This window comes from Pipra filicauda, unplaced genomic scaffold, assembly GCF_003945595.2.
Source record: "Pipra filicauda isolate LSUMZ 115617 unplaced genomic scaffold, ASM394559v2 scaffold32_size4067784_pilon, whole genome shotgun sequence".
NCBI lineage: Eukaryota > Metazoa > Chordata > Aves > Passeriformes > Pipridae > Pipra > Pipra filicauda.
The window spans coordinates 2,709,367-2,724,425 of NW_024104454.1; the positions used below are offsets into that span (position 1 = coordinate 2,709,367).

Consider the following 15,059-nt stretch of genomic DNA (forward strand, 5'->3'; position numbering starts at 1 on the left):
AAATGCTTCCAGTTAGAAGCCAATTCTCTAATGAGAGAAAAAAATTAAATCAATCATTCCCAAAAAGTGTTTTCAGCTGAAGAATAATATCCACATAAAATCCCTTTAAAATAATATATACCTGGATTATTATCAGCGCAACTCAGATAATTAATTTCCCCACACACAAATCACACAGCAATAAATTCCAGCTCCAACCCCAATCCCATCTTTCAGACCTTCAGGCCTCCCTGTCCCAGGGCTACTCCTAGCACCAAAACACCACAAATAGGAGCACAGCCCAATTTCTTCTCTCTAGACTTTGCGGCAGACAACTTCCATAATAGAACTGTGTTTAAGTAGCTTGTCCCTTAGCAGAAAGGCACCGGTATTCCCAAAAATTCTCAGGAGGGCCAGTTGGGATGAAAGACTGAGGACAGATATTTTATTTTCCACCAATCTGCATCTTCTGATGTGAAAAAAAAATTCCAGAAAAAAGCAGATCAGTTCTCATCAGTAGCGACACCATCCTACTACTGCCAAAATACCTTTGATTGCTGAATGTGTTGAAAATCAAACACATGCTGTACATGTGTTTAGTTACCTTGTTAGGTACTAGTCCGGGGTATGTATAAATAAACTAGCACTGTGTGTAGCATATCTTTCCCTTTTACAGCAACAGGGACTAGGATTCCCTTCCAAAAAGCATGGAGAAGAACTGGGTATCATAAAATTATAAGGGTTCTAATAGCAGAAAATGTAAATGATAGGATGTCACATACAGAAAGCTGAAGCTTCCTTATCAGCTACAGCCAATAGGCACACATTCATACTAAGTCAACTGCAATCTAACTTTTAATCTGGATGATAAAATGGTACTAAGACATTCAATTTTTATTTCAAATTGATCTCTTCTATCACAAAATCTAATGAGCACATCAAGTAAAAGAATTCATCTTCACAATGCAGTAATGAAAAATCTATTTTCTTTCCCTAACAATGAAGAATTTGATCTTAAATCCTATGATCATGACACTGAAAGTATTTATGAACAAAAAAAACCTATATAGGTGTTGGTAAGGGATACCTGGTGATTTTATTTCCCCCCCAGTCTAATCCTGAACAGAGTATTAGAAACATCTGTGTCAACTTCCCAGATAGAACAAGAATTTTAACACCATACCTCTGATTTTTTCGACTAGAGGTCCATTTTTGCAGGTTTTTGTCGTCAGTCTTTCAGCAGAGAACACATACACTCTGCAGTTCCCATTGTATAGCATTTATATCCCAGTTTGAGAACCACTGCCTTACTCTTCAGTTCAATAGACAGATTCAAACCCCTCTTTCCTTCAATTGATAACTTATTTGCAAAAAATACCATCTTTTATTAAATAATTTATTTTTTAGACTTGTTGGAAAGTTCACCTGAACCAAACCAAGTTGACTGGCTGTGTGTCAAACCTCCCATTTAGGCTCTGACTAGTCACTATATATGACACACCACCTCACGCACTGATATAATTACTACCCATGGACTGGAGCTTTTCTAAAAACAGTGACAGGAATCCTACTGAAAACACTGAATAACAGGATGCTCAAAATCCTTTTTCTGTGTGAGTGCATGACTGTTTGAATGACAGGTGTTCAAACACTGGCACCCATAAATTGTCCCCACAAATGTCTGTGCACAGAAAAGACTGAAACAACATCATGAACAAAGCTGAATCAATAAGCCTTTCAAAAGTAGAATGGATGCTCGGAGATCCAACATCAGTCTCAAGAACTGTGCTTTCATGGGGCAAGAAATGTTTATGGCAATGAAATCAAACAGAAAGAGAAAAAAAGTTAAGGATGTCATGCCACTAGCAATATCCAAAACAATATTGTTACTGAACACCGACAGTGCTCTGCACACATTGCTGTGGGAAAGAACGAATGGCCTTTTTGCCTTCTCTTCTGTACTAGCACATTAAATCTGAGAAGGTCATTAATATTACTTAGTGTCTCCTCCAAACTGGAGATTTTAATCAGAGTTTACACTTCTGTCAGCCATTGTATAGTTGTGTTTTCACAGTTTCTACTGGAAAAGGTCACGATACTGCTATTTTGGGAGAGGCTAACAAATAAAGACCTTTATCTAATATCCGGTCATTTTGCTGACCAGGTAGGCCCTGTATAATTTTTTTAGAGCTTTGCTTATCAATTACCATTATTTTGACTTTTGTTGCTAGGAATTTTCCTCTGTGAAGCTTATGAATGATCAGTAGATTCTGATAAATATTAATGTTCCAAGTAAAACAAGGGGATTAGAATACCTTCCGAAAGGTATTATCTCAGACAATCTGTCACCATAGCTTATCTACTGTTGTGAAAAAACAAAGAAACATCTCTAACCAATGGTTTCTTTGTTAAAATCGAATCATAATTACTACCTAAATTGAACACATAATCAGTGTTACAGTAAACATATTACACTTACATGTTATTCAGAACACCCAGAAGAACATCAGCCCATTTTCTTTCGGTATCAATAAATAATCATGATTTCTTGCAAAAGAGAAATTCATTTCTGGAAAGACAAAAAAAACCCAAACAAAACAAAACATGAGGTTAAATTACTTACAGGTTTTTTTTAGTAGTTGCGTTGTGGTAATACATGAAAATGCATTACCACATCAACCAAAAATACCTTTCAGAAAGAGACTAACAGAAAATGGAATCTTGTCCAAAAAAAACCTGACATTTTTCTTATGTAAAAAAAAAAATAACATTTCCCTTGAATATTAATGTGAGAAGGATTTGAAGAAAATCCTGTATATTATATCCCAGAGTACCTCCCTTTATCCCTTTTCAATATGTATTAACGAGAACACATGAAGAAAAGAAACAGCTAGACTGAAAGATACTCTTACAGTGAAATCAATTTTACAGTGAAGTAGACTTGCAAGCAAATGAAGACTACTCTATAGATTAATATAGGACAATTTATGAGAACCAGTTCATTTCTACTGCTCTGAGAGAAGTTTAAGGGAGGATAATATTCCCTCTAGTAGAAAATCAAACTGATTTTAAAAATTTTTGTCTCTTGCACCGGTAAACAAACACCTTCTACTTAGTAAGTTTTGTTTCTTACTTAACCTAAAATAACAAAACCTGGTAAGATTTCCATCAGTGTTGTGGAATGTTCCTTGCTGTCAACAGAAAATTTCAAACATTTTTCATAAATGACTATTCCTGCAGATTCCTGAATTATTAGGTTGCTTTTTTTAACTAAACAACTAAATTATTAGAGGTTTTCTCTTTACTCTTTGTGTCCCTTTGTGAACCAGCCCTCAACCATCCTACAGATAAGGATGTTAAACACTGAGAACAAAATTACTTAGAAGCCTTTATAACTTCTAACCTTTCAAGATTGAAAATGTTACTGAGGGTGAGCTGAAGTGAGAGAATACAATAGGTTGTCTGATAAGTCATCCACTCATTATCAAATTCCTACAAAGAAACAAGTGATGGCATGCAGGTGCTCGTGGAATGAGTGCTGGTAACGTGATACAGCTTTCCAGTTTTGTCAGCTTTTCATGGAACAGTGATTCTGATATATTACATTTATCAAACCATAAAGGAATACAGACTGGCTATAAGCACACAAGGTGAAGTTTAGCTTGGCTTATAATGTTGCAAATACAGATACAGAAACAGTACAATTGACAGTATTAGAAACATCTAGCAGTAGTTAAGTCTTAGTATATGAGAGGGGAAAAAATAGACATACAGTTTAAGTCTTCTGTTTAGGATATTGCTCTGGGGCCCCCAACATAAGAAAGACCTGGACATGCTGAAGCAAGGCCAAAGGAGGGCCAGAAGATAATCAGAGTTGAAGTACATCTCTTATGAAGTTGTGAATGCCTCATCCCTGAAAGTGTTACAGGCCAGATTGGATGGTGATCTAAGGAAGGTGTCCCTCCCCATAGCAGGGGGATTGAACTAGACAACCTGTAAAAGGTCCCTTCTGACTCAACCTAGTTGAGTTAATTCTGTTATTCTCAATAACCCCTTGCCTGGTTCAATGACTTCCAGTTGTTCAAAAGTCATGTGTGGGTTCACAGAGAGTAGATGAACGCATGAAACACATATGAAACACAGTAAAAGGATCTTTACACTTCCAAGGTAACTGTAGCCTTTCCCTCACCAAACTAGGTCTCCTATAAAAAAAATTTCCAAAGATTCATTCATATGCAGCTTACCTGCTCTGACTCTCATAGACGTCTCCACAGGATCAGGTAAAAGATAACTTATTCCTGCCTAAGAATGCAGCAGTTCAGTGCAGTCTCTCTGCCTTGGATAGTATAGTGCAGCTTTCTTTCACACACATGTATGTGGCTACACGGTATTAGTAGGACTGCCACCTAAGAGTATAGGCACGGTCAATGACTGCAGTGACCCCATAGAAATACCTGGCTGCTGGTATCATCTGCATATTATGAATATAAAATATATGGAAGCAAAGATGACTACAATAAAAATATTACAAATTTGAAAGAGAAAAAAAATTAAATGAAACCAGAGATATGCAAAATTTTGGGAAAAAAAATCCATTTACTGACATTTAAGAAGACATCTGTATGAGACATCATAGAAAGCAGTTCAGGGAAGAAGGAGAGTGTAATGGTTTTAAGAAACACATCTGCAGTAAAAATATGAAGTCTTCCAAAATATTTTATATCCTAGCCCAGACTCCAGTAGTGACCAAAGCTATCACTAATAAACATAGCTTAATTATCATAACATAAACTTAATTATCTTCTTATTTAAAAACATTTTATATTATGATAATATTTTTCTATTTTAAAAAGTTTGGTACTATGAGTTAAAGGTAGCAAAAGTAGTAAGGGAAGAAAGAAAATTAAAGTGAGATAATCTAAAGATGAAAACACATTTCTTCACCATGATGCAATATTGCTGTAATTATTAAATTTTTGTGCTGCTATTGTACCAATACATTTTACACAAACATTAGTCAATACTATATAATTAGTCTTGCCTACAGCACAGAGGGACTTGCTTAAAATATGGTAGCTAAGAAAATGATAATGATTATACATGGCAAGTTTAGAGACAGCAGAATGTAAGGTTTTTTCAACATCCACATCCCCAAAGTAATGCCATTTACATTTCTTTATTAATATCCTACAAATACAGGATTTCAGGAGAATTCAACTAATCATCTAGCACACACACTAATTTACTGAAATAGAATCAAGGATCTTCAGACATCCCTCTGCCTGCTTACCCTCTAGTTACTTCTAGAAAATATTAGCAAAAAGCATCCATGGCGTTATTTTTCCATTGTTCTATTACTCTTAATATCATATTCACAGTGTTCTAAAGTAGGAAATAGAAACCACAACTTCTTGTCTCACCTACAGTGAGAATGAAAACCACTGATCTCAGCCTTTAGTGTTACAACCAACACTATAAACCTTCGGGAATTTCACCGGCATTTTTTTCGTATTATCAGAAATTTCATATTGATCAAAACTTCTCCAGCATCCAAATGCAAACAAAATGCCCCATCCACAATTAAGTGGACTGGAAATATTATTATGTCATACATACGTTCCTATTGCATTTGTACATTTTTTTTTATTTTGACTTGCTGCTTCAACACCAGGATAATGTATCAAATGTACTTACTTTATAGTCTGCTCTAAGCCCCTGCTAGGTGCAATGTTGACCCTTTTCAAGCCGTCTACCCTGCAAGTTCTCCAACATTAACAGTTCCTAGTTACTTAACTACTTCCAGGATATCAGGATACAATAAATATAAAACTTACATTTGTGTTAATTCATTTTCAATTATTCTTACCTCTATTTTTCTTTGTTATTATTAAATATAGGCTTCTAATTAATTTTTTTGGTGAAGATTAATAGATCACTGAATACATCTTCTTTTCAGGCACTTGTTATACGCTCACCTCAATAATATCACACAAGACATTAAATATTTTCTTAAATCTAATATTTTTCCAAAACCTTTGCCTTACAAAGTCTTATAACCTTTTTTGTACTTATAAGTCACATTTTGACCCAGTCTTTCCAAATTTATCCTTACATAGGCATTTTTTTTATACATAGCTACATCTCTATGTGTTTCTACCACACCCTTTTAATTTTTTTAATTTTATTTTTTTTGGCCACAAAGGCAACCCTTAGCACAGCCATGCAAAGTAAATGAAGTTTTCTGGATGACAGAAAGAATAGCAGAGTTGATGCAAGGCCAACCAATTATCCCACAACAAAATGTGTTCAGTGCTAGTCAGTCCCCTAAATTAACTTACAGGAGCATAAAGTAATAGTGTAGAGGAGAATAAAACAATGCTTATAATGAGAAAAATAGGGAGAAAATGTAACAAGAGAGCTTTCTTTGCTGAAAAAAAAATGAAAAGAAAAAAAAAGACTGAATTATGCCTAATTTCAGTAGTACTGGGTAAACAGAAGGGCCAATTAAGGACTTTACTTCAGGTTCAATTTTCATCTTGAAAATGGGTTAGCATACCTGAATGTTATATAACATCACTCTTACATTTCAAATTATTTCTTTCCCTTAAAAACACTAGAATGCAAATTGTCATGGACAAGCTCTCAATCAAAAATCCCTCTGAGAACTCAGAACGCAACTATCTAAGAGGCAAAACAAGTGCAGTACAAAACAATTTAAGTGAGTGCTGTTGGTTTTAAACCAGAAGTTTCACAAGTTATACAGCTACGCAGAATTAACTGTAAGAGCTCAGGTTTTGGTCAGTTTCTACTGCTCAAAAGCCAAGCAACAGATAATGTAATTAGTTTAGTTTTATGGTAATTAGTTCAGTTTTATTTAGGTATAGTTTTATGGTTTATCCAGATGAGAAGGTGATAGCTTCAAACTCTCTTTCTAAGGCACTGGTTCAACACAGAGCCATTAAGTCACAGTAGTGGCTACAATTCACAAGCTTATCTCCTTACACGTTTTGTTTGTTTGTTTTACAACTGCAGCATAAGGAATAGGCAGTGAAGGCTGCTCATGGGAAGTGAATTGAGTAGCACTTTGAGTTTCCAGGTGTGTATAGAGCTTGTGAGTAATTACTCAAATTATTGCAAGAGATGCTGTGGCTGCAGGGATCTTCACGACATCAGGTGATGTTGCTTTGGGGTTTAACAATTGCACTGTATCTCACAACTAAATTACAAAGCCTTTGGAATTTTTCTTTTGTAACACCACTAGACACTTACTCTTTCCTAATACAACCTCCCCCTCTCTTTCCTTCTTAAAATAAATCCTTTGAACAAAGCCAAGTACTGCCCAGACAAGACACTGTTGTAATCAATCTATTTTCAGAATTTATTAACATTATGAAAAAATACAGAATCTTTTCAGAGCCCAGAATAGTTCTGCTGCCTCCCAGTAAGAGCTATCTCAAGCTGGCACCCTGGCTGTTGAGGAAATATGTTGTAGACATTAGATAATGTTTTCTCTATTTTAGCTAAATGCTTTACTATTCGATTTTGAACATTATTCCTCTATTTCTCATATTTCAAAAGTGGAGGATCAAATCTCTGGAGATAAAAAGAAGATACAGAAAGTAAATTCTTCTTCATTTCTGGCAGTATGTGTGTTACTGGGGAAAAAATAACAGAGAATCAGGCTGGGTATTTGTGAATCCTGGTCACTCACAAAAATGAGACCTATTTTAAATCAATGACGTTTAAGGTGCCCAACACTCAAAATTTACAGGTTAATACATGCAAGATTTGCTTAATTTCCTCCATCTCCATCGTGACCTTTGTCACATTACTTAATCTTCCAACTTAGTGAGGAGAAAATAAAAGTTTTTTGGGATGAGTGATGGAAAATAGGTACACAGCTCAGAAAGAATTAAGTCAGAGAATAAGTTTAAACAGCCTTTTCATGCTTTCAGGCCTGAAATTGAGCTCTACATGTAAAGAAACTGAAGCCAGTTTCGTTGCAGTATTTCTACACTCTCAAAATCAAGTAGAAAGTGGAGTCCCACTGTATCAGTTAAAACAGAATTGAGGAATCAATACATGTTACATTTCAATTCTGAGACTGTCTCTTAATTAAAATGCAAGATGTTATTTAACTCTCTTTGTTGTCTTTATAAACATGTAATCTAGTCATTGACAATTTCTTAGAATTTTGTGAATGCGGTAAAGTGCTTCCTTTCCAACAGGTCTTCAGACACAGATTACTTCCTTAGTATCAAAATACTTGCATGAAGCTATAAACAGCATTAATACAGTAGAAAACTTAAAAGTAGTCCAGATAATGCCATGGGAACCCAATGTCATTCACATAAATTTGATGGAATACTTAAAAAAACCAAGAAACGTGACTGCAATAAAGCAACAATGAACTGTCAGTTATAAGAAAAGCAGAAGACCTACGTGAGGCAGCAGGCCATACACTGATTTGTTCTTCGGACCACACGGGGTGGTGGTTCCCATATGACTACTGTTAAACACACTGATAAAAAAAATACAGAATATTTTCAAAAGTTCCTGACAGTTGTTGAGACAGATGCTTTTTACAATAGTATCTAAAAGGTTATAACATTCATGAAAACAATTACCAAACAGTAATTATGTTCAATTAAACCATTTTTGCAACCATTATACTCATGCCCCTGCTTGCACATATGATGATTATATTCATAATAAAAATTAAAGATTTGCTAAAGTTAAAATTTATCTTTAAATATAATTAAAATTTTGCTTACAATGACTGTTTTTAAACAGAATCAAACCTTTATGTTTTGTTAAGAATAGAAATGGTCTTATGAGTAGGCATAAGAGCTTTGTATACCAGTTATGTAAAAAGAGCTAGAGAAAAGGCATAGTACTGTACTGAAATATGAATCCTCTGTGGCTTTCTAAAGCAGAAAGGGGTTACATTTGAGAATAAAATTTTTGAAGGTGCTTCAGATCAGTATTATCAGGGAAGAAACTAGCCACCATGAATAAATCTAAAAGCAAATACTAGAATACATACTGAAGTAAATTGAAGATCACATGGAAAATATAAAGAATTTAAGTGAGGCTTACTCATCTCCTAAAATACACAGATCAAAATTTTCGATTGCATTGACTGTTGTATAACCTCTTCATGCAGATATAAAACTATGGCGATAATTGAAACTAATCAAATTTTAACTGTTAGCTATGAGTTTGAAAGTATCTGTGAATTATCTATAGATGAACTGTTATGAACATGAAGTAAACAAATATGTATTAGAATATTATTATTAAGAAATTATCAACTTGTTAATAAAAAATGTGTTCCCATTTGTTAGCCTAGATTACACATTTAAAAAGAGCTAGTTATTCATCTATAGATTCAGAAAACTACACTGTATTATCAGCACATTCATTATAAAGCACTGCAGGAAACCTTGTAGCAGCATGTGAGCAGAATCTTTAGTAATCCAGACCAACAGTCAAACAAATGAAGCAATTCTACAAAATAAAATAATGGTTACCATTATATTTTTGTGTCATCTTCTTTTAATTTAGAGTTTAAATAGGAATAATTTTTTTGCTAACTGATTTTAAGTCACAACAGCTGGAGAACAATCCACAATGGAAGTCTCTGCAAAAGGGTATGCAAGGAAAGTTTGAAAGATGATCAGAAAAAAGGAAACTTAATGCAATCAAGTGCTAAAAGAAGGAGAGAATGTATAGAGCTGACAGTGAAAGAAACTTACACGTATAATGGAATTAATACTGTGTTTTAAACACAGTAAGCAGCTAAGCACACACAAATACTTCCTTACTTTTCACCCTGAAGTGAGATGGGAGAGAGAATTGCAACGACAGAACTGTAAAAACTCATATGTTGAGTTGGCTAATAAAAAAAAAAGGGGAGAACCCTCCCCCAGGTCCTAAAAAATATAATAAAATAAACCCAAGAAAAACAAGTGATAAAAAAATCTAACCAAACCCAGTTGCTCACCACCAACTGACCAATGTTCAGCCAGTCCCAAGCAACAGCAGTCCCTGCAAACCTTCTCCACCTTCAGAGTTTTCACTGCTGATCATGACACCATATGGTGTGGAATATCCCTTTGGATACTTGGAGTCAGCTGTTCCAGCTGTGTTCCCACTGAAATTCTTGTGCACCTTCAACATACTCTCTGATGGGACACTGTGAGATGAAGAGCAGGTCTTGAATCTGTGTAAGTACTGCTCAGGAATAACAAAAATATCCCTGTGTTATCTACACTGTTTTCAGCACAAATCTGTACAAGCTGCTCTGAGGAAAATTAATGCTATTCCATCCAAAATGGGTACAAATACTTCAGAGGATAAGACCTAAGAGACCTGAGCACTGAAACACAAGGGAAGTTAAGAACTGCAAAGAACTCTGAAGGTGAACTTCAGGTTGTATAAGGCTAGAGATCAGATGGGATTTGAGACAGATGCTGTCTCAAATTTAGGCAATTTAGGCAAACAATAAGGGAATTGATTCCGGCATGTACCTGCTGAGAGATCTACTGGCCATGAAGGGAAGAAGCTAGAATTACACTAGGAGAATAACAATTAACATTATTATTTTTATAGGATACAGCTGATCTATGGAGAAGACAGCTTGCTGTTTGTTCTGAATTTCTGTCCATAATTCTTACACATCAGTCTTTTTGCAATTCAGATTCACTTAGAAGTCCTCCCACCCTTCTCTCTGCCCCACTCCAAGGGTATAATGGCCATTCTGGTTTATATTATCTTTTCTGAGTCATGATCTCATTGTGAATAGCATAGTCCATTCTCCTATCCACATAATATGATGTTAAAGTGACTTTAGGAATATACCTATATAAAATTCTACAGAATTCTACAGAATTTTATATAAACTACATTTTCTCGGGTGCTCTAGTACAAGGAAATAACTTCTGCAGATGCAGAGAAGGCATTTTATAGAATTGCTTAGGTTGGAAAAGACTGTTGATATCGATTCCAAGCTTTAGAAAATAAGAATAAATTAACAGTAATTAGAACATAACACAAAAGCAATTGCAAATGTGTAAGAACGCTCTCTATTCCTAGAAGACTATGGAGCAAACAGTAAGGCTGAAGAAAAAAAGCTCCACAATTTCAGTAAATTGCACAGCTACAAACAACTTGTATACATATTACAGGAAAGATTCTGAAAGGTAGTCCTTTTTGACTGCATTTTAAAATCAGTGGAAGGAGAGAAAGAAAGGTTCTAATACAGCAGGATTTTAGAAAATTATTATCCTAAAAATTTAATCTCAAAATGAACAAAAATTAGTTTGGCTAGTATGAAAGTATAATAATGAAAGTGTGGTTTTCAGTAAAAACTTGCCATACTTATTTGTATAAAAGAAACCAGAAACAACCTCATCCATATAGATTTTACTGCTATGGAACAATCCAACATCATCATCAAATAGGCAGAAAGAACTTAACAAGGTTTTTTTTCACCCATTTCTCATTTACAGGATAAGATAGCACTGACTTCTCTCTCAGTTTCTTTCCTAACAGCAGAAAGAATAAAATGGCCACAGATTAGGACCTTATGTTATCAAATTCAGAGACATTTCAGTGAAGAATCTAATGAAAGCTAATAATTATAATTATCATTATTTGTATGTACCAGGCTGTATGTTCTCAGTTTCTTTCCTAAGAATAGAAAGAATAAAATGGCCACAGATTAGGATCTTACATTATCAAATTCAAAGATATTTCAGTAAAGAATCTGGTTTATAATTATCATTGTATCTTCCATTCCTTTGATTTTTAGAGAAAAGAAAACAGTTTTCAAAGAAAACTTTTAGAATGACAAATTATTAATATTAATGATATATTTTTTGTTCAACACCAGACAGACAAATATTCAACATCCTAATTAATTTAAACATTTTTACCTGGAATCTGGGAACAAGTGAACAGCATCTCAAACCTGAAACTCCCACATTAGAAATCAGTATCCTGCTGATGACTTATTGCCTTTTACACAGATTTTTCCTTGTCTTTCTCTGATTAAGAATGAAGTAAAAATGTAAAATTTAAAAAAATATATAAAATAGCAAAAATTTGGTAACTCAGACTGATACCAAATGCAAAACTAAATGTGACACTTGTTATATACTTTCATCAACTCAGAATTGACCTTCATAGTTCATTTCTGTATTTATATTCAAATTCTATGAGGACAGAACACACAGCAAAACCTTCTGTATTTTTCAAATCTGTTGATCTTCTATTTCAGAGTCATATTTTGACAAATTTAATGACAGAAAAAAAGAATTAAAAAACCTGAACGACCTTTGAATTTAAACAAACTGAACTTTGTGAATTTTCAATAGTATTAGAGTATTTGAAAAAACTTGGGAGTGGTTTTTTAGTGTAGTTGATTTAATGTAAAAATGCAATATTTGATCATGGTTGAAATCTCATTCTATTTGAAGCAGGTTGCTCTGGTTGCAGAGAAATGTAGGCCTTTAGTACAAGATCTAGTTACAGTCATACTCAATTTTTTTCTGCTTTTATACTTTCTAAGAAGTTAACTGTCATGTCAAAATAATTTAATGACTCTTACTTTATCTATTTGTTGTCCATTACTAAGATCGCCAAATCCTGACCATCTTTATCTTTTCTGCTTAAACATTCCTATGAAAATATTTATTAACTCTGATATCACAACTAGGATTATGAATTTTCAGACCAGCTTCTCTAGATGCAGAGAACACTTGAAGGCAAGGGTGGAAGATAAGAAGATTATGTCATTAGTGAGAATCTTTCTCCTGGTTCGCAGTTCCCAGGCAACATCCGTCTCAAGTTGAAGTGATACCAACCCAGAAAACTATTTCACATCAATATCGGAGACTTATTTATGTTCTATTTTCCTCTGTCCTTTGAGGGAGTTGAGAAAAACTTTCAGACAAATACAATACTTTCAAAATACATATAATGGACATATTTTACAAAGGGAAAATAAGATAAAGATTCAAGAATTATAATGATTAAATGGAAGAACAACTCAAATGAAGGACTCAAATAATGCTGATAACTTAAGGTAGGAAAATAGAAATTAATAGACATTATTTAGCAATTGGTTTAAAACTAAAGAAGCACCTAAATCAGAATGGTTTACAATTATTAGTGTTGATTAATTTCTTATGGTGGGTGAAGAAGGGAATGAAAATTAAATAATTTTGACATACTGAAAATTACAGGAAGAAGTAAATTGGTGGAACAGAGCTCTGGTCTCTTCACACCTACTGCATTCAGTTGTGAACATCTGAAAGATGAGAGGCCTCTCTAAGAAAATTTTTAGGAAATTGTATCTCCTCAAGACATATCAGTTTCTCTACACCATTTCCCCCCTTCTTACTGCCTCAAGGGGACAGACTGGAGAAACATTAGGTAAAATAATGGGAATTGCCAGTATATTTCAAGACTGTAGAATTAGTGTCAGTTGTGTTTTCTCAGAAGTCAGGCATTGAACCAATTCAGGTTTGAATATTGCTTTCTTATGACAATGGTTGTTATTATGACAGCAGCCAGAGTCAGGCCAGGAATCCACTTACAGTGCAGTAATTGCAACACAAGGAGTCAGACAGACAAATGTTCTAAACTCTGCACAGTTTTAAAGTTACAGTACGCCAGTAATTCTCAATGTCAACATTGCAAGGGTATAAATTGCAAATTTTCAGCAATATTTTTGCAGTAACTAACCTGAATTCCTGACAGTAGCAACACACAAAAGAAAACTGTGATTTCCTGAGTCATGCTCAGTCAAACTTCTTGAGTAGAAGTAATCAGTAAAAACACCTTGATCAGGAGCATCTTGATTCAAAGCTCAGGTACTGTGGCATGACACAAAGGCTTTAAACACATATGTGACTAACTTCCCATGCACACCAGAGCTCCAAATGTCCAATAACCAGTGGGTAAACACAACACAGTCAATCTCAACACTTTAATTTCCCCCTCATCCTTCGAGCTAGCCTTTTAAAAGCTTACCCAGAAGTCTAATGCCCTACTCTTGTCTCTCTACTGCTCATCACAAAAGTACTATCTTCTCCAGCATGAAATCTGAAGGTTTTAGATACTGAGAATAACAAGATGTGCATGGATGACAGGTACTGTGTGGTCTCAAGAAGTATTGCTGCACTCTTGGACCATTAGGATATTTCTGACAGTTCTGTTCCTAGAACCTCTGCTGGGGCATAGCTGCAAATCCAGTCAAGATCAAACCATCAGCTCCTGAGTAACTGTTTTGGAAGGCTGGTCTTTTGTTGGATTCTCTATATCTATGTTTGATTCCAGCATTGATGACATGTACTGCCATTCCATTCTGTTGGGCTCCTGTATCCACATTTATATCTATTTGTCAATTATAGACGGAATATATGATTCACACATAGCAAATACATTATATAACGACTACCTCAAGTTCCCAGAACTTTTCATTTATAACTTCTCATGTTACCCTAAATTCCAGGCCAGAAGACAGTATTTTAGTCATCTGATCTGAATGATTACATCACAGGGTCCCTTCATTGTCAGACTTTTACTAAGAATACTTTGTAACAGAATGTATTTCTTTTGAAGAAAAATTCAAACATTCCGGATCTCATTTATTCCTGCAAAGACAGAAAACTTTTACACCTAAATAGTCAGACCTGAAAACAGTGAAGTATAAGGAAGTTCCTTCCTAAAAATATATAATTTGAAACTTCAGGCAAGGACACACAAAATTGATGAATGCTTAATCAAATAGTAAAGACTACATTGAGAAGGCATTTAAACATTGAAGTGATCAGAGGAGCATAACTCCCTTTTCTTCTCCTGCCTGATACATGACTTATTTCAGCAATAGAAAGCATAAAACATTGAGAAGAAAACGGTCTCCAACACAGCCAGTGGAATATGGTCACTAGATGCTTTGGAAGCAAATAAGAGCCAAATAATGTGCCCTCACTTTCAGTAGACATGTCCTTATGTTCTCACACTAAGAACCTTAATATAAACTGGAGATTTATAGAAATAACTCTTTATAA

The 15,059-nt window shown here is 34.6% G+C and overlaps 1 protein-coding gene across 12 annotated transcripts in view; it reads right to left on the reverse strand.

The window, feature by feature from the left end:
- LRRC4C (leucine rich repeat containing 4C) overlaps window positions 1–15,059 on the reverse strand; it is a 498,827-nt gene that overhangs the window by 291,254 nt on the left and 192,514 nt on the right. For 10 of the 12 annotated variants that reach the window (XR_005564513.1, XR_005564514.1, XM_039383915.1 and 7 more), the window contains one exon: window positions 2,459–2,548. The exons of the other annotated variants lie outside the window; for them this stretch is intronic. The gene's annotated coding sequence lies outside the window, so the exon portion shown is untranslated. The remainder of the gene's footprint in view (window positions 1–2,458; window positions 2,549–15,059) is intronic. 12 annotated transcript variants of the gene reach the window in all.